We start from the raw sequence: 12,658 nt of genomic DNA, 5'->3' as shown, positions 1-12,658 counted from the left end.
CATGAAGTGTTGTTCTTTTGAAAATGATGAATGTTGCTCTATGCTTCCCTTGCATCTGCGCTGGGAAACAAGAAGATTTTCCTTGTTAAAAATATTTACAGAAATAAATAAATAAATATGCGTTAATAGTGGGTTGTTTTTTTTTTTCCCAGAAGGGTTGGTGATATATAAAATACCACTCGATGCCCTTATGTCATCTTAGAAATAGTCATTTTCATGTTTTCAGCTTTCTGTGAATAAAATTAGTCTTGGAAGCCCATGATGTTTTAAAGTTTAAAAGCTAACATACTATACTATATAATGCTATAAAATACACTACCATTCCCTCCATAATTGGCCTAGATAGTGCTACAATGCCATTCTGATTGGCCTCAATTTACTGCTGTCTGCCTCTGAAATTAACCCCAAAAGAGATTGCACTGGCAACACCACACAAGCTATCTTGCTTTCACATGGTGCCGAGTGAAGGTTGAAGGTAGTCTAACTACATCACCAATCAGTAAAAAGGAATAAAATCTTCAGGGATAAATCTCCATTGAAAATCCACACACCTATTAAAGGCTTCTGCACACTAACAAAGCCTACATTTGGTTTGGAAAATGAAACCTTAATAGCTTGCACTGTAAGACAATTCCTCAGTACAGGAGTAGCTCTGTAGTTCTTATGCTAATTAATCCATATCAATCTGGCAGCTGGTAGTTATTAAACAGAAGTGAATCACACTGGATTAAAGGCAGAGAGATTATAAAAGAAGCATATCCTTTTTTTCCAGCTTTGATTTTGCCATACCTTAGACACGGCATATTTAAATATAAACATTAGAATCTGAGAAGAAAATATTTTTGTGTTAATATCAAGCCAAATATATAAGTATTTTGGGATCAAGAAAAACAGATGACTTCTGGACAAACTGTTATGTGATTGTGTGTGATCTGTAATCAAAAATCTAGCATTATATAACATATTTGGAAACCGCTTATCAGTAGTTTGTATTGATACAAATATCAATAGTTAAACTGTATTGTATAATGGAAGGGTGGCGTGTACCCACATTTTGTAGTCGGCAAACTACAGTTCAGATTGTTATGCCGCTGTTGCCTTTTTTAACATGCGTCTGTTGGGCATGATGAGATTGGGGTTTCATTAGCATGTAGAATAATGTAACATACAACCTCTGTGGGAACAAATGAGGCGGAGCCTGTCAGATTTATTTTTTTACAGCTAATGAACAAAGTTATTCGTAAACCCCTGGCGGCTACATACAAAGGCCAATAAACACCCCAGATAACCCCCACAATCACACTCCACACTTATGCTCACAACATCCAGCCATTCAATAATTGCTCCCCGCAAAGGCCCCTCTCTCCCACCCCTTTCCCACCTGGACATAACTGAAATTTACCATCCTCCCTCCCTCGCCCAAACAACCAACAATACCCCCGACACAACAGGTCCCCCTGCCCAAAACATCTCCTCCTACCCTCCTCCTATTATATTACATCAGTATTAAAATTAAAGACAAACTGTCGGATACAACTCAAAAGTTTTATTCAAGCACGTCATATCAAACATCTGCACAGCTGAAACTCTGTATTTAAATGAACAATTAAACACAAAAAGGTTTATTTCCTAACTTACCACATATAAAGCACTACTTCAAAAAATGAAAAACTATAATAAACATTTCAAAAGAAACTAGTGTGTAAACAGGTGTAAACAGGTATATGTACATACAAAAATGTAAAAACTAATGTATTTTTAAATTTAAAACGAAAGTAACATATGTTTTCTCTTGCACTCTTGTCACTCGGTGCAGCACAGTTGAGCTGCTGCGTTGCAGTTTTCTGATCAAAATGTTTCTGCCGAAGCACTGTGGCTAGCTTCAAGATGAAATCTTTCCTTCTGATATTTTCCCAGGTGAATTCCTTGTACAAAACAAAGGAACTGATGGCTGCCAGGTCCAGTAGAGATAACAACAGGCTTGTATATAAAAATAAAATACAATATTGTAGGTTATAGTCAAAATAAAAACATGTATTGTAAAAGGCAGTCAAAATGATGGCTTTGGCGGTTCTAGGTGGGTGGGATTATAACTTCCTGTGACAGAGAAAGAATGAATCTTGGTTATAAATCTCCCTCCCTCCCTGTGAAGGTGCTGTGTAAAGGGAACAGTGTGCCCCGGACTGGATGGTTTGGCAGTTCATTCCAGGGTCAGTCGGAAGTCGGCCTTCCAGGAAGGGGGCGGAGCCACAGTACGCCAAGTCATCGCCCCAGACGGGAAGCGATGTGGCAATCACAAATTGGAGGAAAATCGATTGCACTCACTAACATGGCTGAAGGTAAAAATGGGGATGTGGCCAAGCGACCTGCTCCTTTTGTTATGGTTACGAGAGAACTGCTGAAGGACTGTGATATAATGTTTGTCATACTAATTGTAAACATTTGTTCTGGTTAGACGGCTAACACGTACCAGGAGCTGTCACTAAAGGCCAGCACAAACCTGGACAACACTGCACTACTGTTTACAAATAATTGTATTTCACCACTCGCTTTGGACTTGTGACTGTGTTTGTGTTCTGTGTGTGTATTTACTGTGATTATTATTTCGGCACTGAAGCCTGTGGATTTTACTGAGCAGTACACATAGTTGTGAATTGCCAGTGATAACACTATGTAACACAATTTTTGTTCCTGGGTAGTAAGTGTTATTTCCTAATTGCTTATGCCTCAAAAGTATAGAAAATGGCTATTATTCCCCACAAACTTTGCTTTTGTGACCAGGAGTGATATTTTGAAATTTACCTATTTCTAATGAGAAAACGGGCAAATTTGTGTCTTTTCGTTCACATAAAGTCAGAAAAAAACAACATATGAATCCAAATTAACATGTATTTATACTAAAGTAATACAAAAATGACTACAAAAGATTTAGAAGTGAGTAGTTTTTCGCGATTTACGATTATACTGTAAATCACTTTCACGAATCAGCCCCCAAATGTAGTCTCCCATCATGTTCTCGTTATACTGTCCTTCATTGACAGCTCATCCAGGAGCCTCAAAGCCGTGCTGCTCCATAATGGTAACAAGTACCCGTCTCTTCCCCTGGCTCACTCGGTGCACCTCAAAGAGGATTACAACAGCATCAAGACCTTGCTGGACGCCTTGAAGTATGATGAGTACGGCTGGGACCCTCGGAAGGTGCTGATGCCACCACTGCACATCAAATTGGGCCTTATGAAACAATTTGTCAGAACTCTAGATAAGGAGTCGGCAGCCTTCAAGTACCTTCAAGACTTCTTCCCTAAGCTGTCTGAGGCAAAGGTCAAAGCCGGTGTCTTCGTCGGACCACAGATAAAGAAGATCCTGGAGTGCAATGAATTCCCCAAGAAGCTCACTAGTAAGGAGAAAGCGGCTTGGAACAGCTTTGTCGCAGTGGTTCGGGGCTTCCTGGGCAATCACAAGGCTGAAAACTATGTGGAGCTGGTTGAGACTCTGGTGAAGAACTACGGCACAATGAGCTGTAGGATGTCCCTCAAAGTCCATATCCTTGATGCTCATCTTGGTAAATTCAAGGAGAACATGGGAGCGTACTCGGAGGAGCAAGGCGAGCGCTTCCACCAGGATATACTGGACTTTGAACGCTGCTACCAAGGACAGTATAACGAAAACATGATGGGAGACTACATTTGGGGGCTGATTCGTGAAAGTGATTTACAGTATAATCGTAAATCTTGAAAAACTACTCACTTCTAAATCTTTTGTAGTCGTTTTTGTATTACTTTAGTATAAATACATGTTAATTTGGATTCATATGTTGTTTTTTTCTGACTTTATGTGAACGAAAAGACACAAATTCGCCCGTTTTCTCATTGGAAATAGATAAATTTCAGAATATCACTGTCCTGGTCACAAAAGCAAAGTTTGTGGGGAATAATAGCCATTTTCTATACTTTTGAGGCATAAGCAATTAGGAAATAACACTTACTAACCAGGAACCAAAAAAAAAAAAAAAATTGTTACACGGTGTAATTATTTACAGTTGTCAAGTGACTTTGGATTATAAATAAATCACCATTGCACCATGAATGTTGTTGTTTGTCATTACTTGACCACCGCATCACCTCTACACCTGCGCACTGCAAACCATTTTGCCACACTCCCTTATTTTCGTGATCCTGCCTTTCAAATGCTGTCATGGTATTTAATATATGTTTTTAGGAAAAGTCATGAATGGACAACTGCATAACTTTCAGACACGCAGAGTAATTTAAAGTTGAAAACTTCAAACCGTCAAAATGACTGCCGTCATACAACATATCTTTACCAAAAATGCAGTATTTACTTTAACATAAGTTATATAATTTTCAATCGATAGCTATTTGTGATTTCATCTACTAATATTTAGTGAACAAAACATTGAAATAGTAATGTAAAAGAATGTTTCTATATATGTTTTTTATTGGTCTGTTACTATACACGTTAAGAAAACCCCAAAACTGTGGAGAGCTTGTTTATTATTGATAGTTAATTCAACCTAATGTATTAAAAGTCCCCCTCTAGACTGTGAAAGAACGCAACGAGGTGGGTGAAAGCAAGTCTGTTTAAATAAAAAAAGGAACTACTGTAATGTTGTTGTTTTTTTTCCTGAGTTAAAAAGGATCATTTCAACCAACGACTTTTGGTTCATCACATAAGTGGAATTTATAACTCATTTTGCGTGTTGTTTTTCATATTTCTGGAGCACAAATATCCAAGGAAGAGCTATAGAGCTTGTTACAATACAACCTGTTCAAACTGAAATCTTAAATGTGCACCAACAAAAATAAACATGAGGAAAGTATGGACCCCAACAAGATTATCTAAGTGCTATATAAAAAGCAAGACAAAACGGAACAGGATTACATCTCATACGGGACTGATATATATATGTACTGTGATTTAATTCTTACTAATAAAATGGCTTGGATAAATTAAATGCTGTGATTGGCTGAACAGGATCACATGGCCGTGCAGTAATAATTTTCTTACCGCACGGCTATGACATCATCGACTTACTCACTTACCTGATCTATTAATATTACTACGCCTTAAAAATAATAATTAAACATGAATGACTTTCCACAAGTTAATTTTGACCTTTTAGGAGGATTGTCATTTGAACAATTTCTTAATGAGCGTGAAGTAGAACCACCACCCTCCGATTTCAGAAACAGATTTATACAAAATTAAAATCTCTCCTGCTCTCTCTGCTGACAGCGGTTGGGCTTTTAAAGGTCTGGTTCGACATACAATTCTATTTTTCTCGCTGCGGATGGGAAGGACTGCGCAACCTGACGCAGAGGTCATTTGACATCATACAGATGAAAATGGTCTGGAGTTTGTGACCCTGTTGTTTAATGAGCAAACAAAAAACCATAAAGATGTCAATGAGATCCACTGTGAAAGTACTTGTGGTCACATGTTTGCCCAACATGGTGATTCTATGTGCCCTGTCAACAGTTTTAAAAAATATTTACAAAAGTACCTATTGTCTCGGAAACATGATGCCTCACATTTCAGAGCAAATTTCAGTACGTCACATGAACCACTCAAACTTTGCTGTCCACATATTATCTAATACTGGTTTACAGTCCAGGGAAATTATTTCAGTTACCGGTAATCAGTGTGAAAACAGCCCTCGAAATTATTAGTCAGCTTCTCTTAAAGACTGTAAAACCTTGAGTAGGATTTACAAAAATACGTGGCCTCACACTCAGATTGGAAGCCCCTCCCTCGATGTTGGCCCCAAGTGCCAGTGCAGTGGCTGGCTGTTCTGTGAATCCTCCATCAGATGTGGTTAAATCAGTCTGCTTTCAATTCCAAATTCTGTTTAATCACAAAATGTTACTATAAATGGCAATGTTCAATTTAATGTTTATGGCAAATAAAAAAAGTAAAACATATATATATATATATATATCACAATGAAAAAGTCCTTAGGGACTATTTTTTCTCAGTGGAAAGATACATAATAACTTCTTTTTTTTGTTAAAAAAGCTAGTTCGTGTAATTATTTTCAAGAAAAAAATGTAGCCATTTTATAAGTGAATTAACCCACCCAAGGGCATGCGTTAATAATTGTCTTACCGCACACCCTGTAATTGAGTTTTGGAGTAGTTGTCTGGTGTATAAACCAACATTTCTTAAGCATGTTAACAAATGGCTTAAAGGTCCCGTATGCTGCGTATGCAGCGAAACCAGGAGCAATGCTAGTCTTACTTAAAACTTACATAATATTCTTATTATGTATGTGATACAATAGTAGACCTCCTCAAATGTATTGCAATGGATGGTAACAATTAGGTAGATTGTTCATTATTACTTTTACATATCGTTAAACATAATACAAAATGTAATTGTTTAATATTTTTAATCATATACATTAATCACAATATGTGACAACTATATTCATACTGTTGAAACACAATTGATAACACATGTGACAACACTTTCATTTACATAACAGAAATCATTAAACTGGTGTGAAAAGCCTTTTCTGTGAAGTACTGGCACTTCAGAGCCTTTGCACATGCACATTGTTACTTTGAATCTATAATACCAGTAGTGAGATGTCATATGTCTAGGACACAATGGGATGACACCAGTAAAAACAAGAGGGCGTGGGACAACCACAGAGTTGTTATTTCAGACGGCAGATCGGACATACGCAATCTCTATTGTAAAAAAACCTTTAAAGCTGGGTCCACACCTTAGCGATCAGTTGCGCAACTTAGTCGCTTATATGTGGACGTCCCAGCAACCAGTTGCTTGAAGTAGAGCTGGGCTCTGCTTTCCAAGCAACCTCCTGAGTGACTTCTGTAGACATAGGCGATCACGTGGCAATTTGTGAACTCTGATTGGTTCTTATAATGCTGACTGCACAGCCTGCAAAGCCTGTCATAAAGAAGCGCTGATTTTAAAAATGTTGGCAGTAAAAATAAACAGTTTCGTCCAGCTTTGTGTTTTCTTTAGGGAATATGGCATTTAAAATAACAACAATTGAAAAAACAATAACAGCCAACTCTTCCTCGTTAATTACTGGACACATTACGAACTGACCAAAAAAAGGGTCACCTCAGTTGTCAAAAAATAAATAAAATAAATAATTAATTCTAAATTTGTAGACACGGGATAAAAAAAAAAAAGCTACTTCACTTTGTAGATGGAATAAAATTGTAAAAAAAAAAAAAAAACTGCTTACTGCCCCTTAACTTTCCCAGATAAAATAAAAAAAAATGTCTGTGCTCCATTTAAGGTGTGTGTGTATATAATGTTCATATTATGCTGTTATTATAACTGCTGCTGAAAGTGTGGGTCAGATATATTATATTTTCCTGGGAGATACATACTTTGGCAAATTAGTTTAGTGTGTACAGTATTATCCAGGTGGAGGCATCGCACCATATTCATTCCTGAAGACACCTGCAGACAGAACAGGGGAATACCAGCCAGCTCAACATTAACTACTGGGAACCAGGATCTCCTGAAAGCTTACTATTGTAGACATTCAGTTAACATCAGGCACTCAGAGAAGTAAGTACGTCCTAGGCATTGCTTGTCTGCACTCTGGCTGGTTCAGAGTGACCAAAGTGGGGTTACACACACGAATATATATATATATATATATATATATATATATATATATATATATATATATATATATATATATATATATACACACTGAGTATACAAAACATTAGGAACACTTCCTCTTTCCATGAAATAGACTGACGAGGTGAATCCAGGTGAAAGCTATGATCCCTTATTGATGTAACCTGTTAAATCCACTTCAATCAGTGTAGATGAAGGGGAGACAGGTTAAAGAAGGATTTTTAAGCCTTGACACAATTGAGACATGGATTGTGTATGTGTGCCATTCAGAAGGAAAATGGGCAAGACAAAAGATTTAAGTGCTTTTGAACGGGGTATGGTAGTAGGTGCCAGGCACGCCGGTTTGAGTGTGTCAAGAACTGCAACGCTGCTGGGTTTTTCATGCTCATCAGTTTCCCATGTGTGTCAAGGATGGTCCACCACCCAAAGGGCATCCAGCCAACGGCAGGCCAGTGGTCGAAAACGGCTCATTGATGAAAGAGGCCAAAGGAGGCTGACACGAATTGTGCAGAGCAACAGATGGGCTACAGTTAGTCAACTGACAGTCCAGTACAACATTGGTGCCGACAGACCCATAAAAGAATGCACAACTCGGCGTACCTTGACACAAAGGGGGCATGTCAGCCGACAACCTAACAGAGTTCCACTTCTTTCAGCAAAATGCAAGAAACTGCGGTTGCAGTGGGCTAAGGAATGAAAACACTGGACACTGGAGGATTGGAAAAACATTGCCTGGTCTGATGAATCCCGGTTCCTGCTGTTTCACACTGATGGGAGGACTAGGGTATGGAGAAAACCACATGAGTACATGCATCCATCATGCCGCGTGTCAACATTGATGGTGTGGGGTGTGTTTTCATGGCACACATTGGGCCCCTTGATAAAAGTGGAGCAACGTTTGAATGCCACAGGATATCTGAACATCATTGCCAATCAGGTGCATCTCTTCATGGCAGCAGTGTATCTATCTGCTAATGGATTTTTTCAGAAGGATAATGCCCCATGCCACAAGGCTAGGATTGTCCAGGAATGGTTCCACGAACATGACAGTGAATTCAGCTTACTGCAGTGGCCTGCCCAGTCACCAGATCTCAATCCAATTGAGCATCTGTGGGATGAGATGGAACGAGCTATTCGGAGTAAAGATCCACTACCAGCCAACTTGACACAACTGTGGGAAGCATTGGAGTCAACATGGGCCAGCATCCCTGTGGAAAGCTTTCGACACCTTGTAGAGTCCATGCCCCGACGAATTGAGGCTGTTCTGAGGGCAAAAGGGGGTGCAATTCAATATTAGGAAGGTGTTCCTAATGTTTTGTACACTCAGATTATATCTATATAATAACAACTTTCCTTTTTTCACATTTCCAATGTGTTTTTGTTTCAGTATATATATATATATAACTGGTGTGCAATTTTTTCAATGGGTTCATCCAGTTGATATTTCTCGTAAACACGCCCTGTTGATACGGAAACATGCGTTCCTTAACGCTAGCAACAAACTGAAAGGAATTTCAACTGTACCTCACATAGTTGCTGTCTTCTCTCACCCGCTTCTCAGCCAGAGATTATAAAAAATACTGCATGGGTTAGTGTGTGATAAATTCAAATTTAATGCCCACCCTCAGATGGGATGCTTGGATAAAGCATCCTACCAAGGCTATATTTTCAGATCACACACTACCCCATGCATTATTCTCTCTATATATTATTTTTTGTTTCACTAATTTCTTACATAAAACGACACACAACATTTCATAGTGACAACCACAGATGAATGAAGTCTGAGAGTCCTGATGAAAAAGCCTGGTGTAGTCCAATCTGCAACTCTAATGCAGTTTTCATGCTTCAGTCAGGTAAAAATTGGAAATTATTTGCGTTAAATGCAAGGACCGTATCCAGCTAATAATGACAGCTTGCATTTCATCATTCCTTTAAATAACAGCAAGCCTCGAATAACACAATTTAATGCACAGCCACCACATCTAAAATAACACCATTCATTAGCAGATTTGCAACAAGAAGATATATTCATTATAGCAGAATACAGACATCTGTTACTGATTTATTTAATTCTCAATACGCAACTCAAACACCCCTGTAGACACAGAGTATTATAATCATTACCTTAAATTAGGATAAAATGTGAATAAAAAAAGCCATCACCTTGAAATCAGAGGCATCATGCTTTTGTAATGCATGCCTATTTTATTTTTCACTAACACAGATACCTATCATCTTAAGTCTATTTCATTGGTAATGCAACCAGTCCAAATATACAATTAATTGAAATGGTGGCTTTATGATTTTACTCAGGCCTGCAGTCTCTACCCTGATAATGATCTTAGAAGGTTTTCCTAAAAAAATAAGCCGAGGACATAATGTTTTGTAAATGCTTTTAATAGATGAAGCATAATAAACTTTGGACAGCATCAAAGGACTAATGAATATCAGACAAAAGCCCTGTAGTACACCAGGGCAGGCACACGAAAAAGAATATAAAACTGACAAAATGTACAGTATATCTTATAAACTGATACACTGGAAATGCCATGACCTCAAAAACTATTACCCTAATGGCATAAAAAGCAATACTGGTATATTAATACATAAATATTGAGTATACATCTCTTTAAGAGAATCCTCCTCCGCCCGGAGCTCCAATAATGACATTTGATGCAGTTATCCCACTTACTGTGAAATTTAAAACCTGTAGGCAGATTTAAACTTGATGTTTAGTCACAAATACAAATGGGTAAAAACAACTGTGAGATGATGGTTATGCAAGCATTACGGTAAATATGGCCAAAAATTCTCAGAAGGCAAAGAATCAGTCTTTACCTGAAGACAAACAGCTGTGCTTGAAGCACAAACAATTTATTTTAGTTTGTAGGCACAACTTATTTAAAAATACAATATCATGCTATTGAAATTAGGAAAGCACTTTTTATACTTTAGAACAGACCCCTGAGGTTCCCAGAATAGTACAGAATATTCTGCCTGTCTGCTGTGTAAATCCGAGACTCTTCTTTCATCTCCTACTCATAATGATTATGAACAGTAAGTTTGGAATATTTTTTAATTCATCTAGTATTGTCATAACATTTAAAAAAATGTAATCTCTTGTAGGTTTGTACCTCCTTTGTCTGTTTTTCTTTCTCCAGAGAAAACTGTCACAGGAGGCATTCACATACCTTTACTGGAATCTAAGCATCTCTTCTGAAATAAAAGTACTGCAGACTGAAATCATTAACATTGGGACTTTTAAAATGTTATTGTTTGAAGAGTTTTAGTAAACTGGTATATACATTTTTGAAGAAACATAACATGTTGGAAACGGGTGTTAAACGACATAGGTTATTTATAATTGAATTATTTTAAATATTTTAAGAAAGGATGTGGATGCAGTGATGAATATTTAAGGTGTTGAGGTGAATAACTGCTGTCCACTTTGCAGTTAACTGATAATGCTTTGAGCTGACTTACTGCAAAACAGCAGGCATTCAGATACATTTTAACTTCAAAAATGAACTTTATAAAGGCTGTCGTTCACTAAACAAATGCAAATGTCAAGTGAATACCTAGATGACAGAAATGACATTTTTGAAAAGCTCACAATACACTATGATGACAAAGACATTCTGTGAAGCATGTTGGAGATTGCCTAGTTAAATCATCAGTGAATTGTATACTCCTATTGTGCCTTAAAGAGGTTTCAACACAAATTGCTTCACTGCAATTTCAGACCGTATGGCAAAGAGTACAAAAGAACTGAATGCTAACTGATAAGTCTCCACACGATAGAATCCAAACCAGCATGTCTCATGCAGCTGTAGACAAACACTTTGTCTATCATTACATGCGTTCAGCCTACTTCACAAACAATAACCTTAATGCTGGAAAAAGCAGAAGCGTTGATTAAGGCTTTCACGCTTGCTTGTCATCGCTACCTCAGAATAACATTACAAGGTCTGATAATGTGTATGTTGATAAGCACCTTTTCAGTCCCATGTCATAAAAAAATCCTATTCCTGATAACTTTTTAAAATGTGAAAACGGCTACTTACCACAGTGACACAGATCTGCTCATAAACATTACAAAAATGCTAATATAACCAAAGTAAATATTGATAGCTCTTACCTTCAAATACAGTTCTAAATCCTATTGTTCATCTCATAAGCAAAATGAACACAGCTGCTCAGAAGTCTCTCAGTCTGTATCTGCTTGAACACTGCAGCTAAAATCAGGAGATGTGTTAAATCATTTCAACAGAAATACGATGTGCTGTCCTTGCCACAGCCAGGAACACTGCCTTTTTTTTTTACTTGTTTTCTTCAATCAGGATAGTCTTCACACAACCAGAGAAAGTGAAAAGAAATCACAGAGGGGTTACTCCTTTCAGCAGCTCTCTTTGTGAATGGCTAGAAAGGAGGTAGTCAGTGCATCCCACCTTGACAAATCACCCTTTCAATTCAATGAGAGCAAACTTTGAAGCATCCAGCTCCGAGGCAAGGGAGGGCTTTTTTTCTGCACAGCTTCTCAGACGCTAGATGTTGAGGATAGTCGTCACAAGTCTCTCTCTCCTGACAATTACTGTTTCAGTATATGAAGTCATGATGGAGATTAAGGTCTGTAGATCCCCCCCGGGATGCTCATAATGGTCTGACTGAATACTTAGCTCTAGCAGGAATAGTAAATAAAAAGAAGGGAGAGAGAGCACCTATTAACTACTAAGGTCTACCTGTTTTTTGGATATGCCCAGCTAGCTTGTACAAAAACAGTATTGTAAGAATACTGGGTCACAGCCGGTTGTGGCTGCTCTGTCAGGGAATAATTAAAGAGGTGGACTAAAATAGATACAAGAGCTTGCATCCTAACTGTGGAATAAGAACACATTACAATTAACTGTATTATAAAGGTGTATTATTCCTTATATACTACAATTCCAGCTGAACATGGGGCTTCCTTATAGTTTTCTGTTAATAAGTCTGATATATTTTTCTAAAA

General features: G+C 37.7%; 1 protein-coding gene across 6 annotated transcripts in view; it reads right to left on the bottom strand.

Moving 5' to 3' along the window:
- Positions 1 to 12,422, bottom strand: part of LOC117421529 (leucine-rich repeat and immunoglobulin-like domain-containing nogo receptor-interacting protein 2) — a 508,422-nt gene extending 496,000 nt beyond the window's left edge. For 4 of the 6 annotated variants that reach the window (XM_059032089.1, XM_059032109.1, XM_034036047.3 and 1 more), the window contains exon 1: positions 11,792 to 12,360. The gene's annotated coding sequence lies outside the window, so the exon portion shown is untranslated. Of the gene's footprint in view, positions 1 to 11,791 lie in introns of all 6 variants that reach the window. The other 2 variants (XR_009329717.1, XM_059032091.1) reach the window with 2 other exon arrangements.
- Positions 12,423 to 12,658: the final 236 nt, after the last annotated feature.

The sequence above is a fragment of the Acipenser ruthenus genome, chromosome 1 (genome assembly GCF_902713425.1).
Source record: "Acipenser ruthenus chromosome 1, fAciRut3.2 maternal haplotype, whole genome shotgun sequence".
Taxonomy (NCBI): domain Eukaryota; kingdom Metazoa; phylum Chordata; class Actinopteri; order Acipenseriformes; family Acipenseridae; genus Acipenser; species Acipenser ruthenus.
The sequence above is the reverse complement of the archived record's forward strand: the minus strand, read 5'-3'. Positions and strand labels throughout refer to the sequence as shown.